Source organism: Peromyscus californicus, unplaced genomic scaffold (genome assembly GCF_007827085.1).
Source record: "Peromyscus californicus insignis strain IS unplaced genomic scaffold, ASM782708v3 Scaffold_3__1_contigs__length_106647218, whole genome shotgun sequence".
Classification (NCBI taxonomy): Eukaryota; Metazoa; Chordata; class Mammalia; order Rodentia; family Cricetidae; genus Peromyscus; species Peromyscus californicus.
Genome location: NW_026294551.1, coordinates 32,411,610 through 32,423,772, shown reverse-complemented (window position 1 = coordinate 32,423,772; position 12,163 = coordinate 32,411,610).

Here is a 12,163-nt window from a genome sequence, read left to right as displayed (position 1 = left end):
CACCCAATTTGAAGGTGGTATCTCCCTGCTAGGATTAATTTTTCACTTCAGAGCCTCAACCAAAGGAGCACTCTGCTCCACCCCAAGTTTTCTCCACGAGGAACCTGGGTAGTTGTATCCACAAGGCTCCCCCCCAGTCAATTCCCCCATGTTAGTAATGCTTCCTTGGCTACTCAGTTGTCTTTGCTGGATGTTTTGTGGGTCTGATTTGGTGACATTTTGTTAGCCACCTACTGCTTCTCTCTGTCTGCTACTACTTGTCATTTATTCTTTGACCTTTATCTGCTACATACTGAGTAAACTCTCATTCCAGACTGAGAGCACCGCTGCCATAGATCATGCTTCACACTGTTCAAAAACAGTTATGTAGAAGAAAGATGAAACTAGGAATGTCTGAATTCTATCGGAACAACTGTGTGTATAAAGTTGTAAAGATAGATGGTGACACTTTTTTAAAAAATCTCACAACATGGGAACCTAAACTATGTACAACATGAAGTAGCTTAAATCCCCTACCAAACTGACAATTGTCTTCTCTCAGTGCTCCTATTACTCAGTTTTTACAACTGATCATAACAACTGCTAGGGTGTCCATAGTGTCTTTCCAAAGAGTGATTTAGAGCTCAGTATCAAAATGCTTCCAAAAGGGCACAGCTTTTAACTGAACATGTCTTCATCTGTCAATTCGTTTAAAGAACGTTCACACAGATTTCTTTCTAAGCAGTCCATGGCAGGGTTCATTCCAGTAATTAATGAGTAAAAATCACCTTCTGTACAGATAGATTCAATGAATTATGCTACTTTTTCGTGACAGAAAGACAATTGTTAATTATATTACAGAAGCATAGTCAATGCATAGTAGATTGTGAAAATTTTAAATTCAATTACTGCTTGTCAGTTTTGTATCACTGTAACAGATGCTGGAAAACATCAGTTTTGAAAAGTGAAAATATTCTTTTTGACTCATCATTTAAGACATTTTAATCCATGGAAAAAAGTTTTGTTAACCTCCCAGTCCTTCTTCTCTTTCTTCTGAGGATCCCTATCAACCAAGCTTTTAAAAATAAGAGTTTAAAATTGCGTGCCTATGTGTGTAAATTTCCTATGTGTGGATCTGGTTCATGCTCATGAGTGTGTTGCCAAAGGAATCCAGAAGGTGTCAGATTTCCTGGAGCTGTAGCTATAAGTTATTGTTAGCCACCTAACATGGATACTAGAAATCAAAGTCAGATCCTCTGAGAGAGCAATACAAACTCTTAATGTCTGAGCAATCCCCCTAACCCCTAAACCAGTGCTTCTCAACCTTCCTAACACTGTGACCCTTTAATACAGTTCTGCATGTTGTGGTGACCCCCAACCAGAAAATTACTTTCATTGCTACTTCAAAACAGTAATGTTTCTACTGTTATGAATCATAACATAAATATCTGTGTTTTCCAATGGTCTTAGATGACTCCTGTGAAAGGGTCATTAGACCCCACCCCCAAAAGGAGTCATGACCCACAGGTTGAGAACTGCTGTGAAAACATCTTGTTGAATAGGAATGTTACAAAGATTCTCACCCAACACTCAATGCCAGATTCCTTAGAAAGTAACTTCTGCATCTGGCAACAGCTGTACGGATGATGTCAGCTTCTAGGGGCCCTTCTGCTAGAGAAAAGAGGAACAGATTCGGCTCTAACTTCACCTAGCTGTCCAGCCTGACATCCATGCAGAGGGAGCTGATGGAGTCACATTCCCTCCAACGGCACTTGTTTCTTCCCAGTTCTGGTAACTTTAGGGGTTTTTCATCTTGGGGCCACCTCAATTCACCTGTAACCTGTCTGAGCAAGCTGGATCCTCACACTGTTCCCTCCTAAGCCTCTAGTGCTTCTTTCCTATGAAGACCCCTGGGACTGTGTTAGGAACCATCTGGACCACCTAGCATCAGTTCCCATCATCAAGACTTTGCTGAGTCACATCTTTTGCCATAGAAAGCATTATATTACTCAATCTGCCACCACACAGAATAACACTGACATTTTCTGAGGACTGAAATGCAGATGTCTCTTTGAGGAGGCAGAAACCGCCTATACCAATTACAGACTTACCCCGAGACACCCTCTCACACTATTTTTAATTTTCTTTCTTCTCTCCAGGGTGCCCAGTCAGCCTGACTTTATTTCCTTCTCTTATCCTTGGTAGTACCCAGTTTAGGACTTAGTAATGAGTGGAGCTCCCAATGGGAACTTCCGGAAACCCTTTTAATAAGGGTATCTCGATTTTTCTCCTTACAATTCAGTTTGGAAAGTCAGCTGGACACCAGCTGGTTTAAAAAGCAGTAAAAGGCGGAGCTCAGCTAGAGGCAAAGTGCTCGGTCCCTACTCCCCACTAACCTCTTTTTTTATGACCTTGGCTAGGCATTTTCCTCAAGCTGACTTTGCATTCTCCTTCCAAAGAGATGGGCTCAGAAGATGTTTCTAGAAGCTCTGTACCGCTTAGATCCCACAGGAAGAGTTCAGATAAATCGATTCTTTGTCCTCAAGATCCTTTGAGATACATACTTCTTTTAAGTTACAGGGGGAAAAAAAACAGCCCTTTGCCCTGCCCTACTGAGTTTGGAAGAAAGCACATGCCCTAGAAAGAAGAAAGAACTGAAGGGAGATAAGAATCTTCATTTTCCAGTCCCAGTGGCCCAGATCTGAACACTTAAGGCTTTTGCAACAAGGAGAATCGCGTTTCAAAGATCTCTATCTTTGCTCTAAGTTCTCTGGCTGTTTTGGAAAAAGTAGATCTTTCAGCTAATAAAGATTCTTTGGCCTAGCAACATGTGGAAACTGGAAATCTGTTTCTAAATTCTAGCCAGCCCCCGAACCCTCCTCTCAGAACCATAAATCTCATCTTCAGAGAAATGTCCTTCCATACACTGTGGTAAGAGCTATGCTGTGCACTGAGGAGATTGTAACAAAGAAATCAGAAGAAACAGGGAAGAGGAAGAGAATTGGCTTACCTTCGTATTCACATTCCCTTCCTTAAGCCTTCAAAGCAATATTTGAACCTTTATAGTTAAGTACCTGGTATATACTAATTACAATATCCTCACAACTCTATGAAATAGATATTATAAACCCCCCCCTTTAAAAATAGAGAGGCAATAGCCGGGCGGTGGTGGCGCACGCCTTTAATCCCAGCACTCGGGAGGCAGAGCCAGGCGGATCTCTGTGAGTTCGAGGCCAGCCTGGTCTCCAAAGCGAGTTCCAGGAAAGGCGCAAAGCTACACAGAGAAACCCTGTCTCGAAAAACCCAAAAAAAAAAAAAATAGAGAGGCAAGAGACATCTTTCTGCAGATAGTAAGGGAAAAGGACCCATTGTGAAAACTACAAGTTGCTCATACATGCTCCAGTGAAAGAAGAGGCTGGAGTTGGAAGGAAGACTAGAGGTCTCAGTGTCTCAGAGTGAGACACTGAAGAAGATGAATAAAAGGACTTGTAGCTGTTTATGATGAGATAACCAAAATAAGAGGAGGGACAGAGCTCTGAGCCAGTAATGGCAAGATGGCTGGTCTCCCGAACCCCCAGAGGAACAAGTAAGCATGGAAGGCACAATTCTATCTGTCTGTCTGTCTATCTATCTATCTATCTATCTATCTATCTATTTATCTATCTATCTATCATCTATGACAAAGAGCTAAATATGAGATAACCGAGAGATATTAGGCCATCTTGGTGTCTGAGACAGTTAGTTAACTTCTTGCTATGGTAAAGGAACAAGCTGGTCATGTGAGTGTGGGAATGAAGAGAGCTTAGGATAATTAACAGCATGTGAGACACTGCAAGGTCAGAGGAAAGTGACGCTGGCTAAGCAATGAATAGTCAGTCACCACACAGTTAAGGACAACGCTGGGGTCCGAGGTGACCAAAATGAGGCGTCACCTACCTACCTGAGGGGGCAACTCATGATCATCTCCCTGTTGGGGTAGGAGCACATACATAGAACAAAACCAGACACCAAGAGACAAACACTGGACAATCATAGACTATGTGGGCCTGCTCAGGGGCTCAACCCATGCTATCCCAGAGAACTGGTCAACCTCCATACATATCATCCCAGCCTTCATGTAGTGTCTTCCATTGTCCTATAAAACTCCCAGATAAAGGAAGCATAATAGCTTTTTCCGTCTTTGAAACCCCTCCCAACTCTCACAAGATTCCTAGTTTTACTTCATTTCTTACATTTCCTCAACTTCTCCCTTTTCAATAATAATTCTTTTTCAAATCTTTCATTACATTCATGTGTGTGTGTGTGTGTGTGTGTGTGTGTGTGTGTGTGTGTGTGTATGAACATGTGGAGGTAAGAGGAAAACTTGTGGGAGTTGATTCTTTTGATTCTTTCTTTCTATCATGTTGGTCAGGAAGGTCAAACTCGGGTAACATCCTTGACAGTAAGCACCTCTCACCTGCTGAGGCATCTCCCTGGCCTGCATTGCTGTAATAATTTTTAAAAAGTCTGCTTCAACTTTGCCTATTCCAATGAGAAGCACATCTTTACTTTTTTGTGATGGGAGGACAAACTTAAAACCACTGCCCCAGGTCAATCTTTGAAGACCACAAGTGTGGCATCTTTGATCTTTGGGTTTTGCCTAACCAAGCTCGGAAAGGTCCCATCACTCTCAAAGCCCCATATCTAAGAGGTAGAAACAACCCAAATATCCATTGCCCCAGATGAGTGGATAAACAAAATGTGCTGTATATCCATGGGTACTATTTAACTTGAAAAAGTAATAAAATCCTGATGCATGCTACAATACCAATGATTCTTCAGACATTAGAGTGAGTGAACAAAACCAGACACCAAAAGACAAACACTGGACAATCATGTTTATATGGCGTTTCCAGAAGAGAGAGATTAACATATGCAGAGAGCACCTAGAGCTAAGGAACAGGGGGGAAGGGAGTATTCATGACATGGGTAGAGTATCCCTGAGGATTCCAAACTAGCCCTGGAAATGGTCAGTGGCCATGGTTATACGGCAGTTCATTTGAAAATGGCTAACCTGATAGATCTGATGTTATGTATATTTTACTACAATAAAATGAATGGATATGGGAACCGTGACATTGGCTTCTAAAAAGCTTGTAACTACTAGGGGAGTAAGCCAGTGTTTGAACCTATCCCACCCATGTTATGGGAGAGATAAGGTGACAGCTTAGAGGGTAAAACATTTGCTGTAAAACCGTGAGGATCTGAGTTCTATCCCCAGCACCCACGGCAAAAAGAAAGATAGAAGAAAAAAGGAAAGGAGCCAGGCAGAGAAGCATGTATCTAGAATCCCAGCACTGAGAAGGCAGAGGGAGGAGGACCCTGGGTTCAGCTGGGCAGCTAGCCTAGGGGAACTGGAGAGCTCCAGGTTGAGGAAGACAAATAATGTTCACATGTACACACAAACATACACAAATAAAATAATTGATCATATTGGGGATAGTCGTCATCAATAATAGCAGCCTCTAGAGCAGGCAGAAACTACAGTGAGTCAACAGTAGCTCTCTGTGTCTGGCCCCAGCCAAGTTCCTAACCCAAGGTTGTTGTTTCTCAGACAGGACTGACTGGTCGGGAGGAAGGTCAGCACACTGCTCACTGAGTATTATCTAACCACATCCTCAGAAGTCGCTTTTGCTGATGGCCTCATCTGCTACTTTGTCCCCAGGTTCCATCTCTATTTGAACTTTGAAAATAATTAAGGAACTAAATGAAAGATAAATATGGCTCCTAATGCCTACAAAAGCAACATTAGGGAATGTTAAGCTCAGTGGTTCTTTTTAGGCAAGATCATGGACCTTTCTAGGTCAGTAAGATATATATCATTTTGTTTTTACTGTGAGCTTTTTTAAAAAGTTTATATTAGCATACATTAATTACAAATAATAATGGGTTCCATTATGACATTTACAAATATGTGTATTATATATTTTGATCATCTTCACCCCCTGTTACACTCTTTCCCCCTTCCCATTCTTCCCTGTCCCCTTCACTAACCTATGACTTCAAGGTCATCATCATGGTCTCCCATTCCTAGGTCTGTAGGACAGTCCTTGACCAATGATCTTCAGTTTTATTTGGGGTCTCTCCTCAACATCCACCACCATCATGTACAAAGATATCTCATCTCCATTTTGATACCATGTCCTGCACATAATTAGTTAGCCAAAGGTCACTTAAGAAAAAAAACAAACACAGGGTCTTTCTCTGGCAGTAACAGTAACGTATAAGGAGTTCATGGTATGTCCCAGATAGTGTTCTAACTCTACATTAGCGGTTCATTTAATCTCCGCAAGAACTCTGAGGTAAACATATTTGTTTATATAGTTATTAGATAAACAATTAATGTTTTTTCTCACTTCCCTGATGAGGAAGCTGTAAAGTTTGCCCGAGGTCACACAGTTCCTCAAACATTCATTTCTGGCCACTTCGTATTGCTACTCAAAATAGTCAATCAACAATACACATTTCCCAAGGAGACAGTATGTGGTCATTTCAAAGCTAGCATTTGTCCAGCCTGGAAGGAATTATTTCACTCAGATGGAATACTAAAAATCAGACATGTGGTGCAAGGCTCAAATGAAAAATTCCACCTAAATTCTTGGTCTGTGAGTGCGCTCCTAGCCCACGGAACTCACGCCTTCTCTTTTTATCTCAAATATTCACGAAGCAGCTACTGCAATTGCTAACACTCCTCACGATAGGAAGTTGTGTAACACAATGACCTCAATGCTGCCGGAACCTTGTTTAGGTTCTAATTTAGGGGGCCGGTCACTGTCTTGACAGTAGAAGGAGGAAGCTGTCAAGCGGTTTCAGCATGCTGTTTCTTCCATTGCTGCTGTGAACAGCTGGAGACGAGGAAGTATGCATTGAACTCTCCGAGTCTCTCTCTCATGTGTGCACATGTGCATGTGTGCTTGCATGTGACTTCTCACATGTGTAAAGCAGAGGACAACTTCAGGTGTTGATCCTAAGGCATTGTGCACCGATTTGGGCTTTTTTTTTTTTTTTTTTGGTGGGGGGTTCTTTTTTTTTTTTCTTTGATACTGTGTCTCTCAGGTGATTCTGGCAGACCAGTGAATCTAGACTCTCAACTCTTCTGTTGTGAAATAAAGAGACAATGTGAACCATGCAAATGAAAAGAACCTTTCTGTCTGAGACTTACTGTATCAGCATCTCAGTTTCACAACCAATTTTGTATAATTGTGAAAATTTTAAAGAAAGTTTCTTGCCGCCGGCTTAATCATTTTCCTCATACAGTATTATGGCTCTTATTGATCCAGGGTCTGCTTTTAGCCAGGGGCTCCGTTTATCTAATAACCAAGTGCCCAGGTGCAAAGATTCTAATGTGACGCCGAGCAAGAGATTCAAGGTTCAAACACTGGGGCTTTGTGGGGGATTTTCAAAGGCTAGTTCATTCCTCAGGCTAGAATGGTCCACACAAACATACCGTGCTCCTCTGCTTTCTTCACTTCCTGAATGTCATATTCCACTAAGCATGTGAAATTCATCGTACACCTTAAAATTCCCATGGGCTAGCAAAATCAGGTTGGTAAGGGCAGCACAAGCTAAAATCTCTTCTGTCTCCAAAATTGGACCGGGCAGCATGTTTTCCCCTTAAAGCCAACAAGAGTTACCTAGGCCAATGACTCCAGTTGAGAGTCATCACAGATCCTAATTCTCTGACTAAATTATATAAAAAGAGCCCGTGGATTGAGGGTTACCAGTCCCTTGCAGGCTTGTGATTATGCTGTATTGGTGGAGGTTTGCTCTAAAACAAACTGCTCTGTGTAAGCCCTCCCTGAGCTGAGGAACAAGGGCTGCAAAACCGTGACTGAACTCTCGTGTGGTTGGCCACCTTTGCCTGTGTTTGGCAAGGGCTCCTTGGCATGTTCTTACAAAGGAAGCATGTCTGCTTGCTTGCTTGCTTGCTTGTCTTAGCAACTTCACGTCTTTTGCGTTGTTCTTGAGTTTTGCCTTTCCATTATAGGAAAGCTAAGGTACTGAAAATAGTTTTCTAAGGGGAGATGGCTCAGTGAGTAAAGAGCACTTGTCATGGAAGCTTGAAAACCTGAGCTCAGGAACCCCGGAACCCACCTAAAGCTAGATACAGTGGTACATATCTGTAGTTCCAGCATTTCTAAGGTGAGAGGAGAGGCAGAAACAAGAGATTTCCCAAATAATGGCCTGGCGTGTGTGATGGCAAACAAGAGACCCCGTCTCAGATAAGGTACAAGGTGAAGGACCAACAGCTGAGGCTGTGCTCTGACCTCCACACATGTGCCGTACACATGCATGCTAGCACTTACACATACACACATGTACATGTGTGTGCACATATACAAGCACAGTCTTTTTAGACACACACACACACACACACACACACACACACACACACACACACACACACACAAGACTGCCAGTATTGGAATAACGGAACAGGAAAAACAGGGGTGCTTAAGTATAAAGATATCCCAGTCTCTGGTTGGTTGAACTCAGAAGTCAAGGTACCAGACGATCACAGTCACAGAGAACTTTGACTGCATCATTGGCAGCTCTGTGGGTCCTTGTCTCATACTCAAGAATGAGTTTTCACTGATGATGGTGCATTTAAGAAGGAGTTTTTGTTATAGAAAGAAGGCTTAAAGGAGAAATATTTAAAGCTCTATTACAGAAGGCCAAGCTCAAGAAGGCAAGTAGGGTTCTGGAGGGAACTGACGAGAGGTTCTTAGGAAAAGGTCGATTCACTCCCCTGTGGAAGGGGGGCCCAAGAGAGGGAAGAACCCACAGAACCACATCATAGTGGCTTCTTCCAAGACTTATGACGCGTAGAAAGCCAAGACACTTGGGGGTCTGTATGCTTTTGGCATGCTCTTCTGGACCATTACCAACCAGGGAAACCATCATCCACTGTTCACTTACTATTCACCCAATTGGAGGAGTGGTTTGGCTTTGAAGCTTCCCTCATCTCCTCCATTTTGACCTTGGCTCATCTGCTCTGCTTGACTTTAGCCTTGGCTCTCCTTATTATTTGCTGACCTTGGTAGGGTCTCCTGGCTTTAAAGTATGTTCTCTTTCATGTGGCCAGCTTGCAGTTTTGACCATGGTCCTTTTTCCTTTCCTGTCTAAGGAGAGTTAAATCTTACTGCAGCTATCAGGATATGACTGTGATTTTTTTTTTTTTCTCAGATACCTCATATTTATCTCCTTGACTTTGGGCGGACTGGAATAAGAGAAGGCATTGTAGAAACTCACAGTTCGGCCTGCCGCAATTAGCTGCTTTGGAAGTGAGGATAGGTAGAAAGACAGCAATCTTGCCTATGTCCCTGGGCGTAGAGGGGCTTTCAAGACAGACATCGAAAACCTGTTGACACTGGCTTTTTTCCAGAGTGCCACCTTTCCTTTTATTTAGTGAGGTGGCTGTCTCCTACCCAGCTACAGGTCCCTTTATTTCTCTTCCAAAGTGTTCCAGACCTCACTGTTTTAACTTGAGCATTTAACACTAACCTCCATTTTTACCGATGCATTTTTTACACTAACCTCTATTTTTAACGACGCAATATTGTTGTTACTTTTGAGAGTATATGATATGTAAATTCCAATACATAGTTCTAAACCCAAGACTTCCAGGGTTGGGGTGAGTTCCTGAGCCCTGGCCACCAGAACAGCAGCTCTGGGACATTGGGCCCCACCCCTTGCCAGCTTGAATGGAGATGTGGAAGGACATCCTTGCTCTTGCTGACAAGTATCAGCTTTCCTCAGAAGCCGACCACACCCCATCTTCCACCAGGACATCCTGCCCGAGATTTCTAAATCAGGACCAAAGGCAACAGAGTATAAGCTCTACATTCCATTCCTTGCGTAAGAAAGCCCTGTGAAAATTCCCCACTTGGCGAAGAGACAGCAGGGGAGCTGTAGCAAGCTGCTACTTTACCCCAAAGATGAAGAGCAGATTCCCAAATCTTCCACTGGAAAGAGAGTCCTCAAGGAGACAGGTTAAGGGTGGGGATTTTTTAAAGTTTATTTACTTATTTTTGTGTGTATGAGTGTTTTGCCTGCATGTATGTGTGTGCACCAAGTGCACGCGCTGCCTGGGGAAAGCAGAAGAGAGCATTGGATGCCCTGGTACTGGAGTACAGATGGCTGTGAGCCACCATGTGGGACCTGGTAATCAAGCCCAGAAAGAGCAGCCAGAGCTCTTAATGGCTGAGCCATTTACACACACACACACACACACACACACACACACACCAGGATAGGGTTTTATATCATATCCTTAAGTGTCATGTTCTGTTTCAAAACAATAATTTGTTAAAAAAGTTATTTTATGTGTATGAATATTTTGCCTTCATGTATGTCCATGCACCACTCACATGCCAGGTCCCTGTGGAGACCAGAAGAGGGCATCAGGTCCCCTGGAACTGGAGTTACAGCTGGTTGTGAGCTGCCTTGTAGGTGTTGGGAATTGAGCTCATGTCCTGTGGAAGAGCAGCTAGCGCCCTACGCACTGAGAAATTTCCAGCTCCAACAATTCCATTTTAAAATGAGATTGGGGCCACATGTTTTCTCCACTCCTGCAAAATCTCACTGTGTCTTAGCATGCTACAGGCGCAAAGAAAGACAGCCAGCCGAAGGAATACTGTTTATGTTTAATGCGAGATTTCTAAAAACTTGCTAGACCATACGGGATTTTCTTTTGGTTCTCTTACGTAAAACAATCAACATCTGTTCTGAGGATTGTACATTGGGAAATAGTGGTGTTATGGAAAATGGTGACCTTTGCAGTCAGCAAACCTACACTTAAAGCTCCACCAGATCACCGACTTGCTGAACCTTCGACTCTGCACTGTCATCTTCAAAAGATGAGCTCATGATCCTGACTTAATAAAACCATTGCAAGGGTGAAACAAGAAAACATATTGCTTGACACCCGACGGGGAGCCCAGGAAGCGGAAATTGTTGTGAACAAAAATGGCATTTTATGGAGTGGAGTTGGGAAGGCACTCCCTGATCCCACTTCCGGGATGAAGGGGATTTGTTTCCTCAGCGGCTGGGAATGCTGGTAGGAGAAACCCTTTCTCTCAGTCCATCCAGCCTGAGGGCAAGCCCTATCCTTAGAGCAGCAGTGGGGGGGGGGGGGGGGGAGGCGGGGGGGGGGGAGAGAACTCGTCACAACCAGGTTCCTTTATCCTGTCTGCAGAAGTCTAAGATGTTTTAGCTTCTGGGTTTCCCATAGAGCTAGCTAGGGGTTCTCATAAGACTGTGGCCTTTCTTTTCTGTCCTTTTCATCTTCCTTTGTCTCTTTTCTTTTCCCCTCCATCTCCTTATTCCTTCTTTCCCATGGCCATCATTTCAAGAGCATGTCCTATGAAGCCCCTGCACACAAACTTTCTGGGGCTTATCTGATACGACATTGGCTCTCTGAGTCCATCTTCTATCCTGATTTTGAATGGCAGAAAAGATAGGCATGCAGGATTCAGGGTGCCTTGGGAAGACTCAGGCTTCTGCCCAGAGGTGTGAATGAGTTCCTTAAAGAGGTACATGTGTGGCAGGCACATGTCCTCCCCACTGATGCCTTGTTGCTACAGCAGTACACAGTGTGGCTTTGTTCATCACCATGTGGTGACTCAGCATCACCCAATTGTGGGCCTTGCCAGCCCTACCTAGGAGCAAGTCTCCGGTGACACTGGGTGTTGTGGGGTATTTGTACACTGGGTGAAGATGTATTGCTATGATTGGTGTAATAAAAAGCTGAACAGCCAATAGCTAGGCAGGAGGTATAGGTGGGATTTCCAAGGAGACACCAAGAGGAACTGAGAGGAAACAAGAGGTGCAAGATAGAAGAGAGGTAACACCACGTGATAGAATGTAGATTATTATAAATGGGTTCATTTACATTCTAAAAGCTCCCTAGGAACAAGCCTAAGTTGTAGGCCAAGCTTTCATAATTAATAAGAAGTCTCCTTGTCATTATTTGAGAGCTGGCTAGCAAGACAGAAGAAGACTCGTTACAACTGGGAATCAGTATTTCTAACAAAACCTTCCAGTGATGCTGATGTAGCCTGGTTGGACCACTCTTAGAAAATGAGCACAACAAGTTCTTTCTGTAATGAGGCAAACAGGAAAGAGTTTTAAGACTGGCAGGCCA